Source organism: Canis lupus, chromosome X, assembly GCF_011100685.1.
Source record: "Canis lupus familiaris isolate Mischka breed German Shepherd chromosome X, alternate assembly UU_Cfam_GSD_1.0, whole genome shotgun sequence".
NCBI lineage: Eukaryota > Metazoa > Chordata > Mammalia > Carnivora > Canidae > Canis > Canis lupus.
This window is the reverse complement of record NC_049260.1, coordinates 27,934,402-27,956,884: the sequence shown is the minus strand read 5'-3', so window position 1 is coordinate 27,956,884 and position 22,483 is coordinate 27,934,402. Positions and strand designations below refer to the sequence as shown.

Here is a 22,483-nt window from a genome sequence, read left to right as displayed (position 1 = left end):
TGAGTTTGGATGTAAAGTTCTGTAGATATCTGTGAAATCCATCTGGTCCAGTGTATCATTTAAAGCTCTCGTTTCTTTGGAGATGTTGTGCTTAGAAGACCTATCGAGTATAGAAAGAGCTAGATTGAAGTCACCAAGTATAAGTGTATTATTATCTAAGTATTTCTTCACTTTGGTTAATAATTGATTTATATATTTGGCAGCTCCCACATTCGGGGCATATATATTGAGGATTGTTAAGTCCTCTTGTTGAATAGATCCTTTAAGTGTGATATAGTGTCCCTCTTCATCTCTCACTACAGTCATTGGGGTAAATTTTAGTTTATCTGATATAAGGATGGCTACCCCTGCTTTCTTTTGAGGACCATTCGAATGGTAAGTGGTTCTCCAACCTTTTATTTTCAGGCTGTAGGTGTCCTTCTGTCTAAAATGAGTCTCTTGTAGACAGCAAATAGATGGGTCCTGCTTTTTTATCCAGTCTGAAACCCTGCGCCTTTTGATGGGGTCATTAAGCCCGTTCACATTCAGAGTTACTATTGAGAGATATGAGTTTAGTGTCATCATGTTATCTATTCAGTCCTTGTTTTTGTGGACTATTCCACTGAACTTCTTCTTAAAGGGGAATTTTAAGAGGCCCCCTTAAAATTTCTTGCAGAGCTGGTTTGGAGGTTACATATTCTTTTAGTTGCTGCCTGTCTTGGAAGCTCTTTATCTCTCCTTCCATTTTGAATGAGAGCCTTGCTGGATAAAGTATTCTTGGTTGCATGTTCTTTTCATTTAGGACCCTGAATATATCCTGCCAGCCCTTTCTGGCCTGCCAGGTCTCTGTGGAGAGGTCTGCTGTTACCCTAATACTCCTCCCCATAAAAGTCAGGGATTTCTTGTCTCTTGCTGCTTTAAGGATCATCTCTTTATCTTTGGAATTTGCAAGCTTCACTATTAAATGTCGACGTGTTGAACGGTTTTTATTGATTTTAGGGGGGATCTCTCTATTTCCTGGATCTGAATGCCTGTTTCCCTTCCCAGATTAGGAAAGTTTTCAGCTAGAATTTGTTCAAATACATATTCTGGCCCTCTGTCCCTTTCGGCGCCCTCGGGAACCCCAATTAAACGTAGGTTTTTCTTTCTCAGGCTGTCGTTTATTTCCCTTAATCTATCCTCATGGTCTTTTAATTGTCTGTCTCTTTTTTCCTCAGTTTCCCTCTTTGCTATCAACTTGTCTTCTATGTCACTCACTCGTTCTTCCACCTCGTTAACCCTCGTCGTTAGGACTTCTAGTTTGGATTGCATCTCATTCAATTGATTTTTAATTTCTGCCTGATTAGCTCTAAATTCTGCAGTCATGAAGTCTCTTGAGTCCTTTATACTTTTTTCTAGAGCCACCAGTAGCTGTATAATAGTGCTTCTGAATTGGCTTTCTGACATTGAATTGTAATCCAGATTTTGTAACTCTGTGGGAGAGAGGACTGTTTCTGATTCTTTCTTTTGAGGTGAGGTTTTCCTTCTAGTCATTTTGCTCAGTGCAGAGTGGCCAAAAGCAAGTTGTATTGGGAAAAAGAGAAAAAGAGAGGAGAGAAAGAAGGAAAGAAAAGAGAAAGAGGAAAAAAAAGGGAAGAAAAAAAAAAACGAAAAGAAAAAAGAGAGAAGAAAAAGAGAAAGAGAAAGGAGAAAAAAAGGGGGTGGGAGAAGGAAACAAATCAAAAAGCAAAACAAAACAAAACAAAACAAAACAAAAAAAAAAAAAAACAAAAAAAAAAAAAAAGAAGAACCACCGGGGAGTATCTTCTGATTCTGTGTACTTTAAGTCCCTTGGCTTCCCCTGGAAGTTGTCAGTCTAGCTGGTCTTCTGGGGGAGGGGCCAGCTGTGCTGATTTTCAGGTGTTAGCAGTTGGGGGAGCTGCTGTGCCCCTGCCTGGTGCAGGGCTCAGTGGGGGTTGTTTACCCCGTGAGGCCGCAGGAGGAACAGCCCCAGTGGCGGGGCAGCTCTGGAAACCTGGATTCACCCCCCGCAGGAACTCCGGAGGTCTCGGTCTGCAGGGCCTGGAGGCTCCCGGGCGGGGCCGCTGATCTGCTCAGCTGGGGCAGGAGCGTCCTTGCTGTCCTGGGCCCTCCCGGCCTCTGCCTGTCCCGGGGGAGGCCGGATCCTGGGCTGTGTCCCGGAGCCCTGTGCTTCGGAGCCTGCGCTGGTGGATTCGAGCTCCCGGGCCGCGCAGCCCCCTCCGCGGAGCCGCCCCCGAGCCCCACCGAGCTGTTCCTGGAACTGCGCAGCCCCCTCCGCACGGAGCCTCTTCCTCTGCCCGAGCCCCTCCGAGCTGCTCCCGGGGCCGCGCAGCCCCCTCCGCGGAGCCGCCGCCCGAGCCCCTTCAGCTGCTCCGGGTCCCGCCGGGTCCCGCCGTGCGCGCTGCAGCCCTTAGGGAGCTCGGCGCACTCTCCTGGGCGCGCAGTTGCTGTTACTGTCCCGGGGAGCCCGAGGGCATCCCCGCCCTCCTGGGTCCTGCTCCACCTCCCCACGAGCCCCTTTCCGCCCGGGAAGGTCGGTGCAGCTCCTGCTCCTCCGGGACGGGGCTCTCCTGTCCTGGGGACACTCGCCCCGGCCTCAGCCCGGCTCCTCGCGGGGCCCCTCCCCCTTGGAGGCCTTTGTTTCTTTACTTCTTTTTCCCCGTCTTCCTACCTTGAGAGAAGCGCGAACTCTTCTCACTGTTGCATTCCAGGTGTTCTCTCTTTAATTCTCAGGCCGAATTCATAGATTTTCAGGATGATTGGAAGGTTTTCTAGGTAATTTGGTGGAGACAGGTGATTTGGGGACCCTACTCTTCCGCCATCTTGCTCCTCCCCCCCCTACATTATATAGTTTAAAGGTTTGTTTCCTCTATGACATTTTCTGTTTTGTGTAGCATTTTCTGAAGAATGCATTAGATTTCTTTATTATTTTATTTTTATTTTTTTCTTTATTATTTTAATCTGAATTTGTTTTGCTGACATTTATATTCCTAAGGAACAATCGATATCTGTTTTATTAAAAAAAGTGTGCTTATGTATTTGTCATAGAACTATTAGATTCTGAAAGAACCTAAGGCAAACTCAATTAGCCATCAGTTCTAATTGTGCTTTACCTCAAGTGGTTTTTCTTTCCCTAGAGGACAGTCAGGGATGCTGTTGATATTAAATGTAAAGGGAAATAAAAAATCAAACAAGATTTCTAGTTGACATTTCTCACTGGACATACTCTTTCCTCCCCAAGAAACTATTTCTTCGTTAAAAATGTTCTTTTGGAAAGCTGATCTCAGTTTCTTGTCTTCATACTGAAAAATGGTCCATATATTGGCAGTGAATGTTTTGTATTGCTCACTGGCAAGTGATATCTCTAAGGGTGGCCTGTTATATGCTAAAAACAAAGAACTTTTGAGTCCTGAAGAATGCTGCAACCTCTAGTTAGGTCAATTTTCAGAAAATATAGTAGGAAAAATTCAGCCAGGGCAAATTACTGTTATATACATTAAATACCTTTGTGGATTTCATTTTGGTTACTTTTTCCAGCATTTCTAAATGCTTTACTGCATATTTCTCTGACAAGGAGCAAATTTAATAATTTTAAATTTTGGCAGCCTTTCTTTCCTTAGCCTTAACTTTCTTGTTGAGGTGCTAATGAGCTGTGAAAAGGCCAAATGGAAGAGAAATAAGAGCTCCAGATAATCCATACTCTGATAAACTACTCCCATGATAATTGGCAGTTTATGGTTCTTGTGGGACAGTGGGAGAAATCAGCAATGTTGGCCAAGTACACGGGGCAACTGTGTTAATAACGTTGTAAAAGAAGTTTACAAGGCAATCACAATCCTTTTAAACAAATGTCATGTGTGTACCTTCAGGCCTAGGCACAATTGGATTTTCTGAAAAGCTTTATAGGTCAGATTGGGTTATATCCCAGCATTTCTAAATCGGGAGATTCTACTACATCTGAAACAAATGATGTTCTATGTGTTGGTAAATTCAATTTAAATTAAAAAAAAGCTAAATCAGGAGATTCTAAACATACTTGTGACTCTTTACCTTGTAGTTCAAATGAATTTCCTTTCCTTGGTTTATAGTTTCCCCAGAATGAACATACATTTGGCCTTTTCTGCTCATTTGCATGATTTTTAATTCATCTTCATGTTAAGGTTTTTAATTGCTGCCATATTTTAATACTCAAGGTTTAATTCATTGTTTTAATTTGTGAATTTGATGATAATTCTGTTCTCTTCCTATATGAAATGAGGCCAACCTATAAAAATATATTTTTATAGAATAAATAGAGATTTTGTAGAAAATTTCCAAGGGTTATACAAATCAAGAAAATGGTAACTGATTCACCTCGAGAGTATTTTTATTTTTTTATTTTTTATTTATTTTTTTTAAAGATTTTATTAATTTATGATAGTCACGCAGAGGGAGAAGCAGGCTCCATGCAGGGAGCCCAATGTGGGATTCCATCCCGGGTCTCCAGGATCGCACCCTGGGCCAAAGGCAGGCGCCAAACCGCTGCGCCACCCAGGGATCCCCTTCGAGAGTATTTTTAAAATGTAATGAAGCATTGTTTTTAAATTTAGTATTTGTTATCTCAGTATGTGAATAAAGGAAGTATTTTTATTCCTTTTGTTTCTTTCCTTTTTTTAAAAGTAGAGCAATCTGAAGTATGCCAATAGGCATGTTTTTTTATGTTTTATATTTTCCTTTTTCAAATATTTATTTAAATGCCAGTTAGTTAACCTACGGTGTTAATATTAGATCTAGGTATAGAATTTTGTGATCCATTACTTCCATATAACACTGAGTGCTCATCATGACAAGTACCCTCCTTAATTCCTATCACCTGCTTACCACGCACCTCCCCCCCGCCCCCACCGCACCAGCAACCCTCAGTTTGCTCTCTATAGTTAAAGTCTGTTTTCTGGTTTGTCTCTTCCGTCTCATCCCATGCTCATAGGCATGTTTTAAATTTTGACATGCGTATGTTCAGATTATGATTATGTATTAATAAAAAATCCCAGTGATGCAGCTGCTGCATATTTTATAGTATCCATGATTTTATGTGGTGATTAAAAAAATTAAGTACATAAGTAAATTTTAGGGCATTGGCTAATGAAACCTATGGTAGGTTTTTTAAAAATCTTTATATAAACAAGGTATCTATTGAGAGTACAGAAGTTGTATGCCAAGATCAATCCATATAACATGTGATATTAGTCATTGGAGGGTCTGGGGGAGAGAGAGATTAGATGAATCACAGAATTCTATCAATAGTTCTGGGGATGTATGAGAGGCTTGTAATTATTATACTCACCTGAAATATGGCATGTTATTATATGATTCTTAAATGCAATTTTACCAATCTAGATACCTCTGGGAAATGTTTCTTCCCCTTAAGTTATTAAAATGTCTGGCAGCATAGTTAAAATTACAGCTTCTGTGAGCCAGATCCTGAGTTAATCTCTCATCTCTGTTTTTTAACTGTGTGACCTTGTTCTAACCTTTGTGAATCTGGTCTCCTTGCTATAACATTTAGACAGTAATCACCCCTTATGTTATAAGGTTAAATTAGGTAATTTAACGTGATGCTTACACCATACCTTACAGATAGTAAACACTCAGTGCATTGTTCTTGTGTTCTAATTATAAATTCTGTAGCTATTTAGAGGATGAAGAAAGTATTATAAGTTAGAGCATAGTCTAAAAGTGGGAAGCACCCACGTAGGGGGTACATAGGATGATTTAACAGGGTTCTAAACCAAAAGAATATATCACAATTTCTCTTCATATTTCTTTTAATTTTAAAATTAAGAAAAATTTATTAAAGAAAAATATTGATGTATAATATTCAGGTTTTCAGTTGATTTCATGTAATATATGGCACTTGATATCCTCAGTAGAAAGTCAGAGATCTTCAGTAGGCTGGGTTAGTAGTGGGGCTCTCCCCTCTCTATTAGCACCATTGATGTTGTGGATGCATTGCAAGGCATGTGAACAGTTATGTGGGTTTATAGATTGTGTTATTGTAAGTAATAGAATACCTACAATATTTTGCAGCAAAATAGAAGTGTCCTAGATAATTTTTTTTACTGTACAGAAGTGTTCTAGTTATCTTATGGCAAAAACAGTTTTAAAAACTTAAGTTATGTGTTTTCTTTTTCAAAAAGACAAATGTTCCAAATATGCTGAACATTTCTGTGTTGGCAAGTGGTTCAGAGGACTATGTTATTTCTCAGATATTTCCAAAAGCAGTAAAAACACTTGATCTCTCTTTTCAAGGCAAAATTCTGTAGTAACAATGATTAAGAAAGAAACTGCATTTTGTAAGAAATGCGTGCTATGGAGAGAGTATTTTTAAAAAAGGATATTTGGCAATATTCTCATCATAAATGTATCACTTGTAAAAGCTATCACATGTACCTACAGAGACTTGAAAGCAAAATTCAGAAAAATTTAAAATATTATTAGCGAAATGTTTCCCTGAGGTTTTGAATCCATATTATAAATGTAAATATATGTTCATTTGATATTGAAGAAATTCTGACTTAGATGACAAAAGATTAAATTTTTGTAGCTAGATTTTTAAAAATAACCAATGGATTGGGTGAAAAGCAAGTAGGGCAGCCAAGTTGAATCAGTCCTCAAAATTGGTATTGAACAAAATGATTTAAAAAGTGGAATATGCACTCATAAATATTACTTTGGTAAAGATGAACAGTTTATAAAATTGGAGAGCATCATTGTAAAGGATCAGTAAAAGTCATACAGGAACTGATATTTGGGCTAGAACTTAAAGGAGAATATGATTTAAATGTGTTTGGGAAGTTTTTTTTAAAAAATATGTTTGTAGTAGAAATAGACAAGTAGGAAGGTGAAATGCGTCAAATGTGTGATTTGTAGGTATCCAGAACCCTGAGAGAGAGAATGGAAGGAAACATCTGAGTCCACTATATGATAGAGAATGAGTTTGGAGCTTTATATTAAGAGTAAAATCACCGGTTTATTGCATACAAGAATAACATACTCAGTATAAATGTAGCTGCTCTCAAGTTGGGTTGAAGTAACCAAAAGAAGAGGGAATCAATTTGGAGAGAACGTGATTCATGTAGTTCTTTGTTGTTACAGGGCCTGGTTTCTCAAAGCATCACTGGTGACATTTGGGGCCCAATTGTGTTTTGTTGCTGGAGGGGGAATGGGTGGTAACTACCGTACTTGAGCTGCTGGTGAGCAGTGCATTATAGAATGCTTAGCAGAATTCCTCATCTCTACCCACTCAATGTCCTAGACATCAGTAGCACCCTCTACTTCAGCACTGACCATCAAAACTGTCTCCAGATATTGTCAAATATTCCTAAGAGAGTAAAATATCTCCTGGTTGAGAACCTGTGTTTTAGGGTGATGACACTAAATATAAAAGAAGAGGTGAATGTGAAATCAGTTGTAAAGGATGTTCGCTGCTGGACAGCTTTCAATCAAGTTGTTCAGGGAAGAACAGAAAGTCACTTCACTCATAATAAAAGTTTAAAAAAAAACTATGCACATATCTTTATGACATGCATTTTCTGTGTCAGCCTCACTTGGGGCCCTTAAATCCTTTTCCAGTGTCTTTCCTCCATCAGGGGTGATTCCTCCTAGGCTATAGCCCACCCTGACTTTTGAGTTTTTTACTTCAAGATACAAGAAGAAATGACAGTACAACAAGAGATAAAGACTTGTCAAAAGGTTCCACACTTTTTCTGTCACTTGCAGTGAGCCCATATGCATACTTCTCAGTTTTCTGAGCCTTAAGATTAAAAGCTTTAATTGTCAATGGGACCCTGAAGTATAAACCTTGAAGCATGCTCATTCCTATTAGGAGCCAATGAGAAAATTGAAGAACTACCCATTGCATTCAGCCAACTCTCTGCATGCACCCTCTAGACCACCTGCATCAATGGGGCAGAAGACTTGGGTCTTTGTTACTGGTCTTGAGGCAGAGGGCAGAATTTGCAACTGTTAATGAGATTTACCAGTTTTCTCAGGGTTTGACACCATTAGCATCTTCCCTATAAATGTCAAGCTTTAAAAGCCTTAAAAAAGAATCTTTCTTTGAAGACAATAGGGAGATAAATAGTACACTACTAGTAAGGCAGCAGGTGCTATAAATGGGGCGTGCCCTTTCTTCTCTCTGATGTGGAAAGATGCAGTAACTTTGATCTAATTCCCTTAGGAAAAATACTGTCCTAATAGTAATATAAAGTAAGATGGGAAATTGTTACTTGGCAGGTGCTAGGAGATTCATTATTCAACAGAAATCAGTTATGTTCTACTATATGTCAAACACAGTATAGTGAACAAAATAAACAAAACTACATTCATGGAGCTTACTCTGAGAGCTTTTCTGAAAGATGTACATACCCCACTTTTAGGGGTAAGGAAAGGAGAGAAAAGCTTGTAAAATAAATAAATAAAATCTAAAGAATTTAGTGATACATCTGAAAGGTGATGAGGTAATCCAAGTAGCTGGTGTACCTGAAAGAAGTGGAGATAAGCATTGTCCCTGAGGGGAAATGACCTATTTAGCAAAACTGTGTTAATTCAGTTGGATATTTTTTTTTTTTTTATAATCTAGAACCTAAGTAAAACCAAACTCCCTTTTCTTTTAATTGAAGTATAGTTGACATATAATGTTACATTAGTTTCAGGTGTATAACAGTGATTTCACAACTCTATACATTATGCTTAGGTCACCATGAGTGTAGCTACCATCTATCACCATACAATGCTATTATGATACTACTGACTTAACTCTGTGTGCCTTACCTTTCATCCCATGACTTACTCATTAACTGGAAGCCTGTATTTCATAATCCCCTTCAACTATTTTGTCCATCCCCCCAGTCCTCTCCCCTTTGGCAACCGCCAGTTTGTTCTCTGTATTTATGGGTCTGTTTCTGCTTTGCTTGTTCATGCATTTGTTTGGTTTTCTAGACTTCACATATAAGTGAAATCATATCGTATTTGTCTTTTTCTGTGTGGCTTATTTCACTTAGCATTATACCCTGTGGGTCTGTCCCTATTGTCACAAAAGACAAGATCTCAATCTTTTTTTAGGGCTGAGCATATTCCATCACACATACACACAAACACACACACCATATCTTTTTTATCCATTTATCGATTGATAACACTTCTTGGATTAGGATAAATAATGCGGCAATAAACAGAGGGATGCAAATATCTTTTTGAATTAGTCTTGTTTTTTTTTGGGGGGGGGTAAATGTGCAGTATTTACCCATATTGGATCATATGGTATTTCTATTTTAATTTTTCAATGGCTATCCATAGTGTTTTCCATAGTGCCTACACCAATTTACATTCCCACCAACAATGCACAAGCATTCCTTTTCTCTACATCCTAGTCAACACTTATTATTTTTTTACCTTTTTAATTCTAGCCATTCTGACAGGTGTGAAGTATTAACTCATTGTAGTATCAATTGGCATTGCCCTGGTGATGAGTAGTGTTGAGCATCTTTTCATGTGTCTGCTGGCCATTTGTATGTTTTCTTTGGAAAAATGTCTCTTTAGATCCTTTACCCATTTTTAAATTATATTGTTTGCTTGGATGTCGAATTGTACAGGTTTTTTATATATTTTGGATATCAACCACTTATCAGCTATATCATTTGCAGATATGTTCTCCTGTTCAGTAGGTTGATGTTTTGTTTGTTGATGGTTTCCTTCATTATGCAAAAGCTTTTTGTTTTGGTGTAGTCCCAATAGTTTTTTGTTTGTTTGTTTGTTTGTTTCCCTTGCCTGAGGAGACATATCTAGAAAAATGTTGCTAAAGCTGATGTCAGAGAGGTTGCTGAGTATGTCTTCTTCTAGGAGTTTTATGGTTTCAAGTTTCACATTTAGGCAAACTCTCTTTTGTTAATATTACTTCTTCCTTCTCTATTCTGTATTGCATAAGAACAATAAAGCAATGAAAGCAATTTTATAAAGGCTGAATGGAAAAGGGTGATGGTGGATGTCAGTAAAAATGCTCTGTATATTATCTGTGAACCTTAAAATAGTCTATAAGTTAATACTGTCCTATTTCTTTGCAGATGTGTATCAGGAGTCTGAAATTAGATTACTTTGTCAAACACACACTGCTTAAAAATTTCAGAGCCTCAAGAATTTGAACTCAGGTCTATCTTACTCTGAAGTGAGGCTGACGTAAAGTTCCCTGAGGGCAGGCAGTAGTTCTCTGTGCCATGTTACCTGTGAGATATTGCTACGTACAGGGGCGGGGATAGAGCCGGGGAAGGCATTGAAATTTTAGAAGACAATAGCTCGGACATGCAATAGAGTGGGAAAGGAGCCTACTAGGGTCAGTTTGAGGGGGAGAGCTTTGATGAAAAGAGATAATCAACAGTGGGAAGTTCCCAATTCTGTGAAAGAAAATGATTCTGTAAAAAGGAATGAGATTCTTGATTCCATGAAAAGGCATGAGATTTAATATGAGAAGCAAATAGATTATCAGGAAATGGCAAAATATAGCCTGAGGGTCAGAGTCAGTCGGCCACCTATTTTTTTAATAAAGTTTTATTGGAACAACTCCAAGCTCATTCACTTACGTATTACCTATGATTGCTTTTGTGCAATAATCTGCAATGACAGAACTCAGTAGATGCAGCTGGCCTGCAGTGGCCTTGAGTACTAAAGATACTCATTATCTGGCACTTTATGGAAAAAATTAAGGTTTAAGGATCTTTGGATTTTATAATAGGAAGAGTAAGATTCTCCATTGAAATATGAAATGAAGAGGTTAGCATTAGTGCAGGTGTGGATGTTTGTAGATTTGAGGGGTGTCTAATGTGATAACTTCAAATTTAGTTAAATATAGACTTGTTAAATAAATAGTTTATAATTTAATAATAATGATAACAATAAATGATTATTATTAATAAATGATAATAATAATAAATGATTATGAAATAAAACAAAAATTTTAAATGGCTACATCAAAATACATAATGACCAATTTTCTTTCATAGCTGTTATATGTGCTTTATAGCAAACTAAAGACTACAGTCATTTGGGGGGGTACTACTTAAGTGTCATTATATTTGGATAATAGTTTTCATGATATATATAATTGGATAATAATGTGTTTCATGATTTTATATATATATATATATATACATACACACAGAAATATGATGTACATATCTGGCTTTGGAAAAAATTTTAAATAAGCACCATTTGCCTGAAGCAATATACTTATAAATTGTTTTATTTTAAAAGTATCATCTGGTGGGGGCACCTGGGTGGCTCAGTGGTTAAGTGTCTGCCTTTAGCTCAGGTTGTGATCCCAGGGTCCTGCCCGCTTCTCCCTCTGCCTGTGTCTCTGCCTCTCCCTCTGTGTGTCTCATGAATAAATAAATAAATCTTAAAAAAAATCATCCAGTGAATCATATTTTATTTAGATATTTGTACAAGACTGATTAAAATAAGTAAAACTTGGGATATTTGCATTGGGTATATTTGGCAGTAGATATGATTGTTAAACTTGGGAGTGAGGAAGAGAGCATTAAGAATTGATTTGGTGTTCTCAAACATTTTGTAACTATCTTAGTTTTTTTTTAATAATAAATTTATTTTTTATTGGTGTTCAATTTGCCAACATACAGAATAACACCCAGTGCTCATCCCGTCAAGTTCCCCCCTCAGTGCAAGTCACCCATTCACCCTCACCCTCCGCCCTCCTCCCCTTCCACCACCCCTAGTTCGTTTCCCAGAGTTAGGAGTCTTTATGTTCTGTCTCCCTTTCTGGGAGTCTTTATGTTCTGTCTCCCTTTCTGAACTATCTTAGTTTAAAATTACTTTTAGAAAATCCCCAATTCTTTGAATTCCTACTTGTATGAAACTCAACCAAATATTAACTTTTAAAATTATTGTACCATACCAAAACTATTATAGTTATTATGTCCATCTTTCTTCTTTGGAATCCATAGATCTCATAATATTCCTTAAATCCTTCAGAATGACAAGAAAGGATGTAGGTTTACTGGGGGTTCGATTTCTTTTCCAGCACCTCATAGGTGTGACCTCAGTTTTCTCATCAGGGAAATGGGCCCTCTTTTAGGATCATTGTGCAAATTATATGACATAATGTATGCAAAGAAAATACTTAGCTGGATACTCTTCATCCACTACCTAATGAATTATAGAGAAAGCTATTTTGTATAGGAATTTATTGATATTTGTCAAAAACTTTATTGTAAACTGTATTAATAAAAAAGACACACCTTTTATATTAAATACTTAACTCTTCCATTATTTTCTTTCTAAACTTTTGGCAGAAAAGAGTTTGTCATAGCAATATTTACTTGTTTTCAATCCTTTTTGATCTTGTAGGAAAGAGCCTATTACTCTGTAGGTGATAATAGCCAAGACAAAAAATCTTAGAAGGAAGTGAAGAAAAGAGGAAATAGGCATGTGGGTGGCTCAGTCAGTTAAACATTTGCCTTCAGCTCAGGTCATAATCCCAAGGGTCCTGAGATGGAACCCCAAGTCTGGCTTTCTGCTCAGCAGGGAGCCTGATGCTCCCCCTTCTTGTGCTCTCTCTTGCTCTCTGTCAAATAAATAAATAAAATCTTAAAAAAAAGAAAAGAGGAAACAAAGGAATAAAAGATGTATAATTTAGAGAAGAAATGTATGCCCAGTAAAATATGAAAAAGTACAATTAGATAAATTAGAGGGAAAAAAGGAAATAAACGGTAAATACACACACACATGAATTATCAAAGGAAATATCAGGAAAAAGTACATATTTAAAATCATGAGTGTTTCACACCGTGGTACTCTTATTTTTTTCAGACATGATCATTGGTTGAAACATATTTTGGATGAGACCATAAAGTAGAAGAACAAATGAGTTGCAATGATAAAATTAGATACTCAAAACAATTTAATTCAATTAGTATTTATTATTTATCTTTGTATTGTGTCTTCTATTAGGCATGGGACAGAATCCCTGCCTTCAAAGAATATAGAGATTTGTATAATGTCTGAAGGTATATACTATATTATATACTTGAAAGTTGGTAAGAGAATAGATCATACATGTTCTCACCACAAAAAAAGAAATAGTAATTATATGTTGGAGGTGTTAGCTCAAGCCACACTGGTAATTATATTGTAATATATATGTATCAAATCAACATGTTCACCTTAAATTTACACAACGTAATACGTCAACTATATCAACAAATCTGGGAAAAAATGAAAAAGTTATACGGATTGAAAATTGATGAAACCAAATGAACTGGAATCTTCATTGAGAATATGTTCCAGAGAGGGAAGGTAAATTAAGCAGATAGACATAGGATTTTATGGTAGAAAGGTTATTTTAAAGTCACATATTAGCTCTTAGAAATACATGTATCTTTATAGTAAAGTCTCAGCTCCTAGAAACTCTGGGCATGCTAGTGTATTAGATGGTCTATAAATTTTGTGGAAGTAACAAAGCACAAAATAGAAATGGATTATCTAGGGAACAAGTTTATTTATCTTTCAGAATGATCTGGATTTTGGTGGTCTGGGCTTTGCAGGAAAGCTCTGCTCATCCAGGGACCAAGATTTTTTTTTCTGTGTTCTGGCCTCCTCTGGATTCTGGCTTCATCTCCATGATCAAGGATAGCTCACCATCATGTCTGTATGACAGACTGGGAAGGAAGAAAGTTCAAAGAGGAGAGTATATTGATTCTTCTTAAGTCTTGACAAAGAAGTTGCATACATCCTATTCCTTTCACCAGTATTTGGGCACATGTCACACCTAACTGCAAGGGAAGCTGGGAACTATAGTTTATATTCTGGATAGCCAAATAGTCATCTCTACTTTCTGCTATTATGTAAGAAGTGGAGAACAGATACTGAAGAACCAGCAGCTTTGCAGTGGCCAGTTTTTTTCTAGGTATTAAGTTGAGCACTTTGGTTCCATAACCACTTGTTTAATAGGTTTCCGGGCAAGATTTTTTTAAAAATGTAAAGATATACATAACACACATACGTATACAGATGATATACTTCTTTTATCTTAAACAAAGCATACTAAGCACAATATAGCATTTCTGCAAGACATTCTGTGATAATAAAGAAAATCAGCTTAGCTGATATTGAAAATGAAAGGCAAGTAATGGGAATTGTAGAAGGTGTGGGATTCAAACGATGGGTTTGGCACATGTCTTCCTTTAGAACATAATGATATTGGCTTTACTTTTTGCTCATCTTCCTCTGTCTTATAAAAGAGAGTTGGTACCAGCACATGAGTTGTGTCACATTGCTGCCTTTCTGTTGTCCTCTTCTTCAATGTGATATCTGTTTCTGTCCTGCAAGCTTTGTAGAGAACTCTCCATCTAATTTCTGACTTACTAACATTATGGGGTCCAGGTATTATTTTTTAGTGGTTTCAGAACCATTGACTCTGAAATTGTGGAAGTGAAGAAAATAAAAACATATACATATATAATTTGTCAAGGCAACATTGATTTGCTGAACTATATTCTGAATGGAATGGCGTTGAGCATCTCTTATCAACATTTACTTTTAGCTTTCTTTAAGTGGACACATCTTATATACTTGGCATAAGACAACTTGCAATATAGTTGCTGTTTGTAATCAAAATCCTTCCAAAGTGACTAAGGAGATTTGAGATTAGAATGTTAGTTCAAGAGCTTTTTTTTTTTTTTTTTTATGAACCTGAGCTATAACTTACCCTAATCAATCAATCTTTTTTTTTCTTTCTTTCTTTCTTTCTTTCTTTCTTTCTTTCTTTCTTTCTTTCTTTCTTTCTTTCTTTCTTTCTTTTTATTGAGATGTAATTATAGTATAACATTATATTAGTTTTAGGTGTACACTACCTGCATACAAATGATGATTCATGATATTGGAAAAATGATCACAGTAGTCTAATTAACACCTATCACTACACATAGTTATAGATAAACTCTCTCTATATTTTTATTTTAAAGTTTTATTGAGATGTTTTGTCAAGATGCTATTTCATAGATTCTTCCTTTTAAAATTTTATTTAAATTTATTAATTAGCATGGAGTATATTATTAGTTTCAGGGGTAAAATTTAGTGATTCATCAGTTGCATATAACACCCAGTGCTCATTACATCAAGTGCCCTCCTTAATGCTCATCACCCAATTACCCCATCTCCCCATCTCGCTGTTTCATAGATTCTGAACTCATTTTCTTCATCAATAGAGATGTATCAAATTGTAAAGATATGTGTTTGTAATACAGTCAACTTGGTTTGACATCACAGAAGAGCAAATTACCTTTGTGACCTTTGGCATATTCACTTTTTCTGCTCCCAGTTCCTCATACTACTATTCTCTGTCATCTTGATGTGTTGTGGTGAAAAATGACATAGTACACATTAAGTGCCTAGCAAATTGACTGACACTAAGTGCCCAATAAATAATAGCAGCTGTTGTTATTGCTTTTATAGATGTAGTTGTTGTTGTGATTGTTGTTTTAATATCACCGTAACAGCAGACCATAATTTTTTCTAAATCTTTATTAGAGCTTAACTTGAATCAGAATTTCAGGCACAAGCAATATTAAAAATCACCTATTTAATGGTATGATTAGAGTGAATTGCATGTACAGTGTTGCATGATGGATTAATTTTTCATAAATCACTTCTGTAATCATTTTTTATACTTTGAATGATACCCTGGTTTACATGTTGTATCTTTGAGGAAACACAGTGGAAATGTGACGAGGATATTTCCACATACTAATCCTGGTTCCTGTGAACTGTTCTCCTGTTATTTAGTAAAAGAACCACTTGGTTATCCCTCTGTAATCCTTTAGCTTTCAAATAATCTTTCTCTGAAGAATAACAAGATTATAGAATGCACCAAAAAATTCACCATTCATGCGTCAACTTGACTCTATAAAAAAAAAGTATGACACATTTAAAGGAGCTAAGTGATAAAATTTTCAAATGTTCTTGAAGTGTTTATACATCCAAGAACAATAAAACTCTATCTAGGTTAAAACTCATATCATGTTTTAAGGTTGCATTTGGGGAAGTTGCCAAAATAGATTGGTTTCAACAGAAATATAAAACTACTGAGTAATAGATTGTGCCCTCTGGAAACATCCCAGCTATTTTTTAAGAGCTTTGTGGTTTGCTGGATTGCTAGTTTCACTACCTATATGTAGCCATTTGATGACTTATCTCAGTTTGAATTGCCAAAATCATGCTTCTAAAAATACACACAGCTCATTCAACTGTGTTTCCTCATAAAAGTCATTTGCCATTTCAATGAACATTGGTCCCCAAATACAGGCATTGTAGAACATTTCTTGGAAACTAGAATGTGCTTAGCATTTTATATGCGTCATCTCATATAATCTTTTCAGCAGTCCTATGGAGATATATTTTTATTTTCCTTGTTTGACAGATGGGGAAACTGAGATGCCTGGAGGTTAAATAACTTACCTAAGATCAGACAGATAGTAAAGTGGGTTTTAAAAAAAGTTATGTACAGAGTAGTGTCAAGGCTGTTGCTCTGTATTTTATGACAACAGTTTCTATCACTGGAAATCAGTTTCCAGACATTTGTCCTAGGCATTGCAGGATTAACACATAGATTCATTTGTCTTCCCTCCTTAGTTAATTTTCTCCTCTCTACTCTTCCACCTTTATGCAATAGCAACATCTGCAAGGAACGTAGGTGACAATATCTGTAAGTCTTCATGCAAAAGTGCAATCATTAAGCCTCTGAAGTATGTAGATAATGTTGGATAAATTTTAATGTTCTTGATGTTGAAAACCACCAGAATTATTTCATCCGTCCATTGCGAGGCCTCTCATCTGAATCATTATTTGCCCGATGTACTGCAGAGAAGCATAAACCACTGTGATAAAGACAAATTAAAATAAGATTGAAGCCTGGGGGAAAAAAAGTAGTTCCAGTGGATGATACTGGCATCTTCATTCATGAAATGATTGGTATCGCTTTCTTATGCATAAATTGTCCATAAAAAAGCAAAGATCAAGTTTCCTAGAAAATTTCCTTTGCTGCCATGGTATGTATGAACTAGCTACAAGCTTAGGTGAAATATAAAATACTGTGGCAATGAATATTTATTTTGGGGATCTGAAACCAAAAGTGTTAGCCTCTCTACATATCTCTATGTAAATTCTAAATTTACATTTCTAAATTCTCTGTTTCTAAATTCTCTGTTTGTTGGGGGAGGTCATTGAAAGGACATTGGGGGAGGCCTGTTGACCCCTGAGCTGGACCGTGGCAACTGGACGTCCCTCGTCCCCTCACCCCTGCCCCTGTCCATGTAATGTGTATTCCACTAGCCTTTCCCACTCCTTGAGCTGCTCCAGGGATGCAGCCTTGAGAGAGTGATGTGATATGGAGCCCATCTGGACAATACATGTGACTGGACCCTGTTAAGATCTCTGTATAAACAAGGCTTGTATGTAAGTTCCCTTGCTTATTAAACTTGCCATCGGGATCCCTGGGTGGCGCAGTGGTTTGGTGCCTGCCTTTGGCCCAGGGCGCGATCCTGGAGACCCGGGATCGAATCCCACATCGGGCTCCCGGTGCATGGAGCCTGCTTCTCCCTCTGCCTGTGTCTCTGCCTCTCTCTCTCTCTGTAACTATCATAAATAAATAAAAATTAAAAAAAAAATAAACTTGCCATCTACCAATCTGGAGTAGTCTGCCTCTTTATTTGGTCTTTCCCTGCCCTCCACATACAGGGATCAGTTTTAGATTATGCCTGGGAAGCTCCCAAGGAGCTTGGGAACCACCATTGTTAGAGATGGGTTTGTAAAGAATGTGCTTTGTTTCAAGGGTTCTATTAAAAACGGGCAAATGTGAAATTCAAGTACATTTCTTCTATTATGGATTCACTTGTGCTGAAATTCTAGAATGGTTTCTAATCTTGTTTTATGAACTATATGAAATGATTTTTTTCGTCTTGATCCAGAACATATATACATACACATATGTACATAGATACATATATATGCATATCTGAAACAAAAATTCACTAAACAGTATTAATCCTTAATATAAATAACACAGACTAATATTATTTACTTTAATTAATTTAAGATAGAATATTACTGGTCATGACCCATTAAAATATTCCTGGTCATGCCCCACTAAAATGACTTCATGAATCACTGGTGGATCATGACTAACAAATTTGAAAAATGGTGGTCTAGACAAAGAATTACTCAGAGCCCAGCTGACAATTTTGACTGTAATCCTCTATATATGTAGAGGTGAATTTATGGATGTAAATAATGATTAATTGAATTATTTGTGTTACTTTACATAGCTTATTCATGTTTGAATTTAGCTTTAATAAGATGATCTTTGCAAAGTTTTTGTTTTATGAACATCCTCAGGCAAAACTTGTAGATTCAGAATTTATGAGTACTAGACATCATGTCCTTGACTGTAAAAATTTGCCTTTTAAAATTATCTCCAAAATTTCAAGCCTCTGTAAATATCAGTAAATCATGAAGTGTTTATTTCTGTTGAAGTGTAGTTGGCATACAATATTATACTAGTTTCATGTGTACAACTGGAGATTTGACATTTATATACATTATGAATTGATCACCATAATAAGTCTAATTACCATCTGTTACCAGTGTTATTATATTATTATTGACTGTATTCCCTGTGCTGTCTTTTACATCCCCATGACTTACGTATTTTAGAACCGGGAGTTTGTACCTCTTAATCATCTTTACCTATTTCACCCATCCCCCCCGAACTCCCGTCTGACAACCACCAGTTTGTTTTCTGTATCTATGAGTCTGTTTCTGTTGTGTTTTTTAGATTCCTCATATAAGTGGAGTCATACAGTATTTGTCTTTCTCCGTCTGACTTATTTCATTTAGCATAGTACCTCTAGGTCCATCCATGTTGTCCCAAGTGGCAAGATTTCCTTCTCTTTTATGCCTGAGTGATATTCTGTTGTGTATATATGCCAAATCTTCTTTATCCACTTATCTAACCATGGGAGTGTTTACTTTTCTAATCCAAATTATGCATTGGGAGAATGTAGTTTTGTGTTGCTTGAGTGATAGTGCTGTTTACAATTTATCATTTTGAGAAGATATTTTGAAATCAAGATCACTAATGATTTTTTGAACTTTTATGTAGGAGCTAGGTTGATGTCCAAGTTTCAGAAAGGTTTGATTTAATTGATGTTTACTCTTAGAAGTTTTTTGGATCATTTTTTGCTACAATAATTTTCTGGCTTTCAGTCTGACCAGTGACTTAAGAAGGTAAGGTGGAGCAGATTGTGTTTTGTAATGGTTCTTATGCATATATATTATATCTATATCTATATCTTTATCTATATATATATAAATACAATAATAATTACAGTTATCTCGTTCTTTATTGGGTTCTTACACAAGGTCGGGCATTCTGCTAAACACTTTATATACTATTCTTTAATTCTTACCACAGTCTTCTTAGGAGAGTAATATTGTTCCTGTTTTACAGAGGAGGAAACTAAGGCTAATGATAGGGCTAAGTAACCTTCCCAGGGTGACAAGACCTCAGGCCAGAGATAAGATTCAAACACTGACTGCCTCCAAAGCCCCCAGGTTTTACAATGGCATTGTACTGTACATGATAATAAAGCACCTATCTCCTCTCACCTGTAACCCAGAGGAGCCAAAATAGCCAGGATTGAAATGTACTTTTTTTTTTCCTTTACCTAGGCTGGCTGTACAAGGTGCAGTACAACAAAAAATGAAATACAGAACCCTTTTCTCAAAAAGCAGGAATGAAAGTGCTGTTAAAGTTAAAATATAAAGCCATTTCCTTTATTCCACAGTCTCTCTTTCCTGACTTGCCCTTGTGTTTTTTATTTGCTGTTTAGCTTTATACTGAATAAAGAAAATTAAAATTTTAAAGTATTAGCATGAGTTTTACTGCTCATTGTTACATTGTGCAATTGCAGTTGTAAATGCAAATATAAGACCATGTAACTCATGCAGAATCACCAGCACTACACAATTTGTATTTCGTAACTTGTACGTGCCTATGTATTTCATTCTTAATGTGGAAACACTGCAAAAGCAACTTAGCTGTTTTTATTTTACTTCTTGATAGGTTCACATTCTACTAATACTGTCAACTTTCAGCATTCTGATGAGTAAGGAAGGATGAAAAGAACAAAGAACCAAAAAAAAAAAAAAAGAACAAGGAACCATGGGTTGTTGCCCTTTCCCTTTCTTTCTGTGCCATCAATTTCAGCCTAAATGGTTAGTTAATACAGGAAAGAAAGATGAGTAAGAAAGGATATTGAAGGGCTCTTTAGTTCATGTTTTCATAGAATTGCCTTCTTTCTGCATTTGAAGCAAGTTCAGGTTCACCTAGAAAGCATGAGTTCCTGGGCTGTTAGTGCCCTCACTCATTCATAGACCTACTTACCCTGCGCTCGTGTTTAGTATTGCTAAATCCCCACATCTCCTGTGTCCACCAGCATTCTCTGCTCATGGAACATCAACAACACTGTATGTAAATGGGGGTGGACATATATATTGTACTTTATTTCCTCTGTGCATGTGCATACTTTGTCACCTTCTCAGGCTTCACTTGTATTACCCATGTTCAGAGATAAAATTATTAAGGATATTAAGATGGTGAAGTCAAGAAGCAGATAAAACAAGCAAGATGTCCTTCTTGGACACCTTGCCTTGGGGCACTGTACAGCTACTCAGATTGCATAGCCATGAAGCTGGTCCTGTCTATATACATCTCCCAGGCTTCCTTTTTGGGACTTTTCTCCTTTTAATGCTGACTTTGATATTTATTATTCATAGCAACTAGGAGTGGAAAGAAGGGATACATCATTGAATTTGTTCAGACCCCTAAGACCTTCAGAAATTTGCCTTGACCTGGAGGTGGGCCCATGCAACTAGCTCTCTCAGGGTACTTATGCTCTGTGTGAAGTCCTAGAGTTGTGTGATTTTGACTTAGGATGACATGTTTCTGCCAATTCTCTAGAAACAGATGCAGAGCACATCACTTGATGAAAATATCACACCACACACCTTCCCCTATGTCTTTTCATCTTAAAGGACTTACTGGTTGAAGAAATTTATAATAATAAAGATTTAAAGTTGGAGCATTTATCAGAAGAGCAGTTAGGTTTGTGCTGGCAACTCAGTGGGGTAAGGCCCAGCATTGGGAGTGACTAGAAATTGAAGACAAACATGTCTGAAGAAAGCCATGGAAAGGATGAATCTTTTCCTTAGGCACGATCATGAAGTCTCCCAAGTAGCTTCTGGGTGTTCTACACTGAATTTTGTTTCCTTTCCAGAACCCTCTTTGTTAGGGCACAGGACTTGCTTGCTGTCTTTGGGGGTGTACAGAAAATTCTCCAAATATTTCTCTAATATCTTTGTTCCCCTTATCTATGTCAGCGGTTTGTCTGTGTCCCTTACTTCAGCAGGATTTTTGAAGCCTGGCCACCTATCACGAGTACACTCGACCCAAAGAAAAAATTCACGCAGATGTTCTTATTTGCTCAAATTCTAACCATTGACAATTGCCCTAATACTAAAGCAGCCGACACAGAGGTTCGCCCAAGAGTTCTATCCTGTCACCTGGTAGTACTGGTCCTATAGTTTGTGGATCCCTGCTAACATGGCAAGGTTTAGAAGTCAGTATTCTATCCTGGGAACTACACTGCCCTCTCCAGGCGATGATTCTAATGTCACCATCACTTGGAACAAGGTGGGGAGAAGGTACGGACATGTATGATGCTCCAGCTACTCCGAAGAAATCTTTTCTCACTAGTTTTCTCCATTCAGCCTCCATGCTTTTCTTCTTCTCCACCTTGGAGCTAGGTAGAGGGTGGTGGGCCCAGAAACCCGGTCCCCTCTTAGCAGTGCCTTCATAGGCGGCCTGGACCTTCTCTTTAGAATCATGGCCAGTTTGTTCCTGTTGTTCTCAGCTCTGTGGTTACAGGAAAAATTTAGAGCTTCAAGACAACTGTTGGGAGTCTTAACAGAATACTTAACAGCCTGCTAATTGTTATTATTTTTTTAAATATTTATTTATTCATGAGAGACACACAGAGAGAGGGGCAGAGACACAGGCAGAGGGAGAAGCAGGCTCCATGCAGGGAGCCAGACGTGGGACTCGATTCTGCGTCTCTAGGACCACACCCTGGGCTGAAGGCAGCGCCAAACCACTAAGCCACCTGGGCTGCCCACATCCTGCTAATTAAATGTGGAAGCAAAGACTTCATATTTTACTTCTCCTAAGATAATATCTTGCTACTGAAACCATGGCCTTCTGGAAATAAAAGCTTGATTTATAGAAGTGATCAATCATACTGTTAGAAATTTCACACGTGTGAATGAGGTGTTTCTCTGTACATTTTACTTTCTCTTCCCACTTATTTTCATACTGATAGTT

At 37.1% G+C, this 22,483-nt stretch overlaps 1 protein-coding gene across 1 annotated transcript in view; it reads left to right on the top strand.

Moving 5' to 3' along the window:
- Positions 1-22,483, top strand: part of DMD (dystrophin) — a 2,084,073-nt gene that overhangs the window by 583,166 nt on the left and 1,478,424 nt on the right.